Raw genomic sequence first — 10,183 nt, forward strand, 5'->3', positions numbered from 1 at the left:
GAGGAAAAATAAACCAAAATACAGTCGAACCTGTATATAACGGCCCTGTATTAAGCGGCCACCCTCTATTAGGCGGCGAGTTTTTAAAGTCCCGATTGTTTGCTCATACAAACGCTGTATTTGTTAACTGTATTAGGCGGCCACCTCTATTAAGCGGCCGCGGCCACCCTGTAGCAGTGCTATGTTTGTCTTTCTTTTTTATTTTTACCTGTATTGAGCGGCCACCCTTGAATGGAAACTAAGCCATATGTTATTTATGCAGTATTTTATTGTGTTTAAAATGCGATCCAGCATCACTATAAAGAAATAACATGTACAAAGCTACTGTAAGCTGATACTCGGCTGTTTAATATAGTTAACGCTTTTCAGATGTCCGCAATGTGCTGAAGTACAATACCATATCACGAACGCTAAAAAAAGTTTGTTTTGAATATGCTTCACTCTTTAGCAAGAAATTCCTCTTTAATTAACTTGTTCTTCAGCCATGTGACATTGAACATTGAGCGTAACAACTATGAAATGACGGAATGAGATATTTTGTTGTGAACTGTAAGTCATAGAAATAGAGCACTGCATACCGTAGGGAAGTAGAGGACAATTTATTGTATAGTACTTTTACACAATGTTACGTATATTATACCGTTAAGTTACAAGTTGGCACTGAACTTTGTTTAAAGTATTGATCACTTGAAAGAGTGTTGATTGTTCTATTGTTTCCTTGCATGAAGTGTTTTTGTATGATACGCCATTAAAATTGACATTAGACCACGCCCAGTGAGTATTTTTAGTGATCCTGCATTAAGCGGCCACCTGTATTAAGCGGCCAGTTACTCAAGTCCCGAGGGTGGCCGTTATATACAGGTTCGACTGTAAGTTTTTTAGCAATTTTTCCGAAATAATCAGAAAGAACTTGAAAAAACTGACCAATTTTTTTTTTCAAGTTGCAATCCATTCCCATCCTGACCATCCGCAGCCAAAGATGAATGATACTAGTTTCTGTGCACTATCAGTGTTATTGTCAACAAAACTGAACGGCCGTTTTTTAACGTTTACGTCCATACAAATTATTATTATTATTATCATCATCATCATCATCATCATCATTATTATTATTATTATTATTGTAATAATTGTTGTCAACAAAACTGAACGGCCGTTTATTAGCGTTTACGTCCATACAAATATGTTTTTTGGGTACTCAAACTGACATTAAAAATAAGTAACACTGTTTCTTTAACTAACTTAATTATTTGTAGTGAACTTAGTTTAATTGGGGAGGCTGAATCACACATAAGCTTCCCAGTTTCTTTTCGGTCTCCTTGTCACACTTTCTTTTTAACTCACGAGGAACTTAAGCCTCCGAAAAAAATTATGCAAATTAGGCTAAGGACCGATTGAATCGGTCCATGGCTTATTATTAGGGACCTTAAGCAGCGACGACGACGGCGTCAACGAGAACGTCAGAAAACAATAGTTTTAATTAACAAAACACTGGCTCTGCACGTCCATTATACACTTTAGTACATTTCTTGTCGTCCTCTGCAAAACAACAACGTGGAATGACCAAATTTAAGGTTTTATAGAGAACGTGAACGCATGATGATTAATTTTCCTTTCTCTTTCTGAACTTTAAAGGCGCCCCTTTGACGTTAGCTCCTCGATAGTTCGGCCACATTGCACAAACTGAGAGAGTATAAATCGTCGCGAATTTATTCAGAAGACGCTAAGGTAATTTTTTAAGTTCTGTTTCCATTGGCGTCGAACTGTAACCCACGACCACAGATCTCACTGAGCCCCATCGAAGTGTCGCTTTTAAATATTTGTGGTAGCGCTTCATCTCACTTGTTGATTTCCAAAGTGCATGCGGAGAGAAACATTAAACCTCTAACCCGGGCATTTTTTGACGTAAAAAGATTATTTGCGAGGCTTCCGCGCGAGGACACTCGATCACGTCTGACTTCGCGGGAAGAATAAACCGCCAATTACGCAAGTAGAAACACAACTAAAGCCTCGCATAATTTACTACATAACGTAATATATTGTTTAAACCGTTAAAACTGACATCTTGACAGCATTTACGAAAAAAATTGCATGTACATAGCCAAAACAACGGAAATAAAATTACGAGTCGACCGCAACAATACGGCCTCGTAACCGCAATCCCTGATAAGAACACAAGGCCTTTTCTCAGTCTGAAACAAAACAATCGAGGGCGAAGTTACAGGAAACTCAAAGTCTTTACACTCACTATCCACAATCTGAGAACTTCAAGGCCAATAATGTAATGTGTGAAAATACACAGCACTCAAAAAATATGCATGCACATAATAGAGGTTATATAGGCGAAGAACGAAATATTCAGCACAACATGTTCTTAAGGTGGCCGAACACAGTTTTCCAGTATACACCTGTTAGCAAACGTTATTTGAAAATTTCGTACCTCTGAGTACCCGAAATTAGCATGGCGCAAGGTTAACTGAGAAGAAATAAATTTTGATACTTCTTGTTGAGCAAGGTGCCGTTGCCATGGCAACGCAGAAGCTATTAACCGTCCACCAATAACGGTTTTCCTTAATTTTTAGAAAATGCACTCGTTAGATTTTTTTCCATTTTTTGTATCCAGAAAAACTCACAAATTACTGACATAGTGACGCTGCTTTCATGTAATTTTAACAGAGAGATCTCCTGTAAATGTTGGTTTTGCACTTTAATGTTTATGGAAGATACTCTCTGTTAGATTTCGGTTTTTGTTTGTAGGCGAGTTACGCTTTTAGGGAACTACTGTTTTGTCGAATTTCAAGAAATTCTAACGAGCGGTTCCTTAGAAAACAATTCATTTCCAATAAAACAACTAGTCGCAATTTTTGGTCGAATGCGCATGCGTGGCTTTTACTTAGGTTTTCTCAGCAAAGATGAAAGGCGTGCAAAAAGGCTTAGCTCCTCGTGAAGTCACTTTCAGGATTCATAAACGAGAAACTGAGTTATTTTAAGACCAAAACTCACCTTTGTGATCCATTTTGGTATAAAATAGAGGGATCGATAGTATTAGTAGTACCACAACCCTAGCGCGCTTAATAGCATCACTAACAATCTGTAAAGCGCGCTCAAACTGTGTTCGGCCACCTTAAATATTCTGTTGGTATAGTCCATTTTACAAAGTGGCACAAAGTTCTTTCATCGAGGGGCGTTTCTCCGGGTTGTCACAACAAGCCACTTTTGCTGCCTTTAGCGACTCTGCAGTCGCTGTTGGAAGCAAATCCAGCACGTCCAATGCCATTTTCCCGAAGGAAAAAAATGTCCGAAGCCACTGGATCGCTGGCATTGTGGAAAGTATTAACTCCTGCCTACACCCAAAAGCCGCTGGTAAGTAACTTTATTGTGCTTACAAGAACAAATGTATAGGTAGATTGATTCGTTGTATTCGAAGAGCTGTCTGCATATCTAGGGACGACACTCAAGCGTCAACAAGCTCAGCGTATTATATTGCGAGATTAGTGCAGTGTTGACTCAACATTTAACTGACACGACTCTCTATTGAGGTGGTACTGGAGAATAGATTGACCCTTTCAGAATCGGTTGACTATTATTATCAACCTCGTCCCCAGGGCCGTCCGCGGGGTTGTGGCTAACCCCGCGGACGGCCCTGGGGACGAGGATGTATTATTATCCAAATATAATATCGTTTACAAAGTTTCAGTTCGAGGGGAGTTGAGTTGAGTTTAGCGAGGTATGACCAAATGAAGTTTCGTCTCCAAGGCAAATTGTGCGGGATAATTACCACAACAGACCACTAAAAATGGAATCGCGGTTTACGAAAAACAAAAACAATTAAAAGCCGTGCCAAAACGGTGAGGGTAAAAGACGGAATGAGTTTGCGGAATGGCGTGCGAAAGGCATAATTATGCGAAATACGATTTACGCAGGGAATAAATTAACTGAAGAGCGCATCCTTTTTTCGCGCCAATTTTATAAGAGCAGCAGTTTTTCGATGTTGCGGACTATTACAGTCAACCCAGGTCACGCGTGAACGATATTTTTGAAATTTGAACGGAGTTTTGAAATTTACATGTCAGTTTTGAAAATCGCCAACGAGATTTCAGAGTTCCCGTATAAATTTCCCTAGCTTATTGACGGTATAAAGCTATGAATTTTTCTTTACATTGCAAAATTGAATATTTCAAGAATAACAATTGTTTCCCAATAATTTTGAATCTTTTTTTTCAGTTAATGCGTCTTTTTCGGAACGATTTCCAGAGAAATGTCCAACATTCCATTCACACGTCGGACATTACAAAGAGAAATTCGAATGTTCATTTCACTCTTGGAAATACTGTACTTTGCGTGACCTGGGTTGACTGTAAACAACCAAACAACAGTTTGAAGATTAGAAAATATACGCCTGGAATAGAACATGTCTGATCGCTGGTTAGGAAGTGAGAGTAAAGAAATCGATGAAGTTTCGCATTCAAGGAACTAAGAATAAATTAAATTTCTAGTTGACAAAAAGAACGTGGCAGCGAGTAGCCTAGACAAAAAGCAACACCAGACTGGAGAAATAACATCAGTCCAAGGCTTAAACTATTATGTGAGAAATTTTAAATTTAAACTCGGTCATTTTATCAGACTCTTTGACGGTTACAATTTGTACAACTCATGGGAAAAATATGTTCTACTTTTTCTCACCTTACATTTTCGTCGAGCGACGAATACGCAAGTCACTGTTGAGCTGCTGAGCTAGCTACCTAGCTATTTAATACGGCGATTCAGGTAGCTATAGTTCAGTTACGCGTTATCGAACTAAACATATCCGTCTTAATTAAGGTCTTTCAGTGCCAGACGTCCCAACCTAAAATGAGATTTAAAAGCGAAAAAGCCCTAGAGCAAAAAAGCAGATAACAAGTATGGTGTCTAATTATCGACACTGGTTGTGTGAAAGGTTGTGAAACTATTCTTATCACAAATACATTTTGGTAAATTGAAATTTAATTTACTACGGATTTAATCATAGTTCCTTGAATGCGAAAACTATAAACAGTTTTCATCGCTTTCTTTACCCTCACTTCTTCCAAATCAACAATCAGACGATCAAATCCTCGAATTGTTGTTAATATTTAGCAAGAGTCCTCAGCATCAAAAAAGCTGCTGCTCTTATAAAATTGGCGCGAAAACATGACGCGCTCTTCAGTTAATTTATTTCCCACGTAAATCGTATTTCGCATAATTATGCCATTCCACATACCATTCCGCAAACTTATACCTGCCAACTTTTTCTGAGTCAAACGCGTGAGATTTCTGTCTCGTCATGACCAGGATTTCCGAAAACGTCCGAGCCATTTCCGAAGATTTCCGTCGATTTTCCGAAGACTTCCGAACGTTGCCGAGAATGTCCGAAGATATTCCGACGACCTTTGAACACTTACGGTTCGAACAGATTGTAGACATTTGAAAGCTTTTGCGATTGTTATAAAGAGCAAAGAAATAATACATAACGAATCTGAATTGAAATAAAGTGTTTTTTAGAACAACTCCTCCGGATTTGTGAGTCAGGCGTGAGAAATTGTCCTTAATGCGTGAGATCGCTGTCTTTAGTCCGCAGGCGTGAGACTCACGCATAATGCGTGAGAGTTGGCAGGTATACAAACTCATTCCTTCTTTTACCCTCACCGGTGCCAAAAAAGTCCCTTTTATAACAACAAATAACTTTTGTCATCGGCAGCGGCTTAGCAGCTAAAATTAAGATACAGGAACTCCTTGATAAGGGGTTGCTTAAATGTGGGTTTGCCTGTATGTGCATCGGTTGTTTAGTTAAGTCGATGAGACAACTTTCCATTCCTAAATTGTTTTTGTTCACAGTGACAGGTTTCCAACCGGGCTTATACAGGATTCAATAAAGTCGACTATACTAAAAGAACGATAAAAAACTGTTTCTCCTTTCCAACATTTGCTTCCAGGAAGATTATGTCGCGTCGAAAGATTTTATGTGCCTGAAGGCTTCATCCAAAACCTTTTGACTAAAAGGCATTTCTAAACAGCGCGGGAGAAAAGAGGCACTTACACCCATCGATATGGGGAGAAACGTAAAGAGTTTTCCATTACAGGAACTATGACATCAACAATGTTGTCACCGCCTTTACCGAACCCGGTAGCAAACCATTAAAATTAAATAAGACTAACCTTGGAGACAAGGAAGTGGCCGGGAAAAACATGCCACTGAATGGACGGGAAGCACTGGAGACAGCCAAAGAACGAGCTAGAAACGGAATGACTATCAAATCTCCGACTTTGCAACTTCAAATAGTAGTTTGGGGTGGCCAGGGCAACCTTCAGATAACAACAGTCTAAAATGAACTGACTACCCAAGCGAGAAAGAACAGAAAATGAATTAATCATGTTAAAGTTCCGCTTTCAGATAACAAAAGGCCAAAGTTAAACTGGCTACCCAAGTGAGACAGAACAGAAAATAAATTAATAATGTTAAAGTTCTGCCTTCAGATAACAACAGTCTAAACTGAACTGACTACCCAAGTGAGAAAGAACAGAAAACAAATTAATAATGTTAAAGTTCTGCCTTCAGATAACAACAGTCTAAACTGAACTGACTACCCAAGTGAGACAGAACAGAAAATAATTAATAAATGTGAAAGTTCTGCCCTCAAATAACAACAGCCCAAGGTGAACTGACTGCCCAGGTGAGACAGAACAGAAAACAAATTAATAATGTTAAAGTTCTGCCTTCAGATAACAACAGTCTAAACTGAACTGACTACCCAAGTGAGACAGAACAGAAAATAATTAATAAATGTGAAAGTTCTGCCCTCAGATAACAACAGCCCAAGGTGAACTGACTGCCCAGGTGAGACAGAACAGAAAATAAATTAATAATGTTAAAGTTCTGCCTTCAGATAACAACAGTCTAAACTGAACTGATGACCCAAGTAAGAAAGAATAGAAAATAAATTAATAATGAGAAAAGAGCCATTGTTCAAATGGACAAAATTAGTCCACCTTTAAGGGTCAAAAGATGGCTTTTGGGGGTCATATTAGTATTGGACAAGCCTCAATCAAAGTGCTGGGATTTGAACAAAGTACAAATACTAAGACAGGGCATTAATCACCTAAATTATGGCCTTATGCTCCATCACATCACACCACTCATAATCTGCAAACCATCCCCTGGAATTTAATCAGTGATCACACTTCAGCATATTTGAAAATAAACTGCTTTCAAGGTAACAATACTTCATATATTTTTTTCCAAAATTAAAAATGGTAGAGTTTGAACTTTCAGCTAAAAGTACATTTTTTTACAAAATACATTTCGTTTTATACAATTATTGTATTGTTTGGTAAAACCATATGTTGTATGAAGAGAAAGGAAGTGAATTTTCCTTCCTACTTTATGCAAAATGTTTTCGACCATCCTTTTGAACTATTATGTCATTAAATCCTTGTTCATTATTTTCCTTGTCCTTTGCATAACTGACGTACTTTTCGTGTTTGCTGGCATATCATAAAAATACCCTGCAGAAAAAGCCTTATTTTTTTGGCGTTTTTCAGGCGAGCGCAAAGCGCAAGTCGCGCGACGGGAGGGGTGTGTTCGCCTCGTACTTGTTCCGCTTGCCTGTTCAGCAGGCTAGCATATAAAGTTCTTACTGTGAGAATTTACTTAGACTGCAAGCAGTCCCTTTCTGGATAGTCGAGAGGTCGCGCGAAATAGCCGAGCGCCAAAAAAAAACTAGAGCAAACGAGCGGAAGGGGGCTTCTCGTTTATTTCTCCTCGCTCCAGTCTCGCTGCGCTATGAGCCCACCATCTCGACTAACCAGAAAGGGACTGCTTGCAGTCTAGAATTTACCGTGGAGCGTAGTGATCGTAAGGCGTAAATCGAACGTGCCCGCCTGGGAAAAGACAATTAAATCTCTGAGCCGTATTGGAAAAAATTTCTTATTAATACCTTTTTTTAGAAATTGTGATATGTTTTTGTATTTGTTTCTGCGAAAGATCGCCATGTTACTACCAAAGTAGATGCCACACAAAATCCATACATTGACGCTTTACGACCGGTCTCTTCGTTCCTCCTCGTCGTTTTCGCACAAGAATTAATACAATACAATACAATACAACTATTACTCTATTACTTAATTGACGTACTTGTTTGATCGCTGCCTGGCCTGTATAACAGACAAGTGCATTTTCTATTGCCAATTACTAATTTTACAACTATTGCAAAACCTTGCACAAAGCAGAAACATTTCTATAAAAGGCTTTTTTCACGTGACCGTTGTTCTGTCTGGTAAATAATAATTATTGCAAAACATCGCACGAGCAATCGAAAAGTGGCAAATAATAGAAAATAATTTGCATAATAAAGGTGTCTAGACAAAAATGTTTTGCAAACGCTGGGAAAACTCCAAAGTCCTTGGTAGGGTGCCGGGGATCGGCTATCTTCCTCGACCTCAGCCAGACAGTATATGCGTGGCGAAATAATCTGCAATTGAAGAATTTCGGCTGAAGATAATCATAAACTTTTCCAAAATTAGCTGCACGTTCAAAGCTAGGGAGGATATCAGTAAGGCAGTTGTACCTGAAAAGGTTTTTGTGACAGACGTTTAAGCTTGTAAGATGCTAAAAGAAAATAAACAAAATTAGATAGGTGATGAAAGTGTGAAAATCCAGCTACCGAAATGGAAACATGTCTGTGGTTCATTTAATCCGACGCAGCTCTGAGTCCTCGAGCTAGCTACATGAACATGATTGTTCATGTTTCCAATGAATGAGGGATTGAACGTTATGACTGCCAATTTTTTAGACCAAATTCCTTCTTTTCTTTTGCAACAATAAGGGAAGCGACTCGATTGATTTAGTACTTGTAAGAATGTTTATTACTCAACACCACAGTTGGTTATCAGACGCAATTCTAGACAATCCTGACCTGTCAGGATACAATGAACAAAGTAAACCTGGCAGGAGAAGTTTTTGACAGAATCGCGATGTCTGATAAGTTCGCAGTAATTTGCAAATCTCACCAGTCAATGGAAAACATTACACCTCACCGTTTAGAGAACAACCACTTTTAAATTATTGTCTGAACACATCAGTAATTCCCCTCTTCCCTTTCTCCCACCTCAGCTCAAAGCGCATTTGGTCATTACGGCGTGAAAAATGCGCTCTACAAATCGACAATTATTAACTGGAATAGGCTACAACGCAGTGGCCACCACAATATTTTAAGAAGAAATCACGATTGCAGGACATGAAACTCTTATTTACTCTTTTTTTATACTGAAGAACTTTTTTTTTCGTGAGAACGTTAAAGTTGAGATTGGCCAAATGATAAGAAGTTATTAAAAACATGCTCAGAGGTTTAATGAAAACGTCTCTATTTTGTCTACTTGTTTTGCTAGGTGCCAGTTGGGCAACTGAACGCAAAATACATATCACATACTACATACACATAAATACATAGTGTATACTGCACATACAAAGGCGTTATATATTCAGGAAAATATACAGTTACAAATCATTACATATTCAGCGCGAACCTTTCTGCATGAGGGAAAGTTTCTTGCAAGTCATCTCTTTGATCGTTATATTTTGCGTAGATGTAAGGACTCTTTTCCTTTGTCATTCGGTGTGGAGTACTGAATAATCAATATCACATATTCGCTATCCAGTGTTGTCCAATCACCCCATAACAGAAGAGGGACGCGACGTGTAAAGTTTGATTAAGTTATGTTTAGAAATGATCCACAGAGAGTTAGGTCACCAAATCTGCTCACGGCGGTTCATCTGGTAACGTTCCACGTTAGCAAAAACCGAGCTATAGTGATTACAGCATGGTTTCAGTCCTGTACAGCACGAGGAAATCACGCACAGCAGGCTAGCCAGTTTCAGCTTACTGTATTAATTTTCTTCGCCCCTTGGAGAAAAAAATTGAGTTGTTTCAGTGAGCTTTTGTAGTTAGTAATTATTAGTCTTCCCTCTAAAGTTGAAATGTATTTCCAACAATGAAGTTTGACAATGAAAATTGGAAGAATTGAGTGTTTGGTGAAGTAAGCTACGAAGGAAATAAATTGCGGAAACAAAATTTAAAGCTCGTTACTAACCTGCGATCAGGCGTTCTTTTTTCCCGGGTTTTTTCTTGCTGCCACACTTTCGTGCTCCTCCGAAAAAAAGAACGCCTGA

This window comes from Pavona decussata, unplaced genomic scaffold (genome assembly GCF_977016875.1).
Source record: "Pavona decussata unplaced genomic scaffold, jaPavDecu1.1 SCAFFOLD_416, whole genome shotgun sequence".
NCBI classification, from domain to species: domain Eukaryota; kingdom Metazoa; phylum Cnidaria; class Anthozoa; order Scleractinia; family Agariciidae; genus Pavona; species Pavona decussata.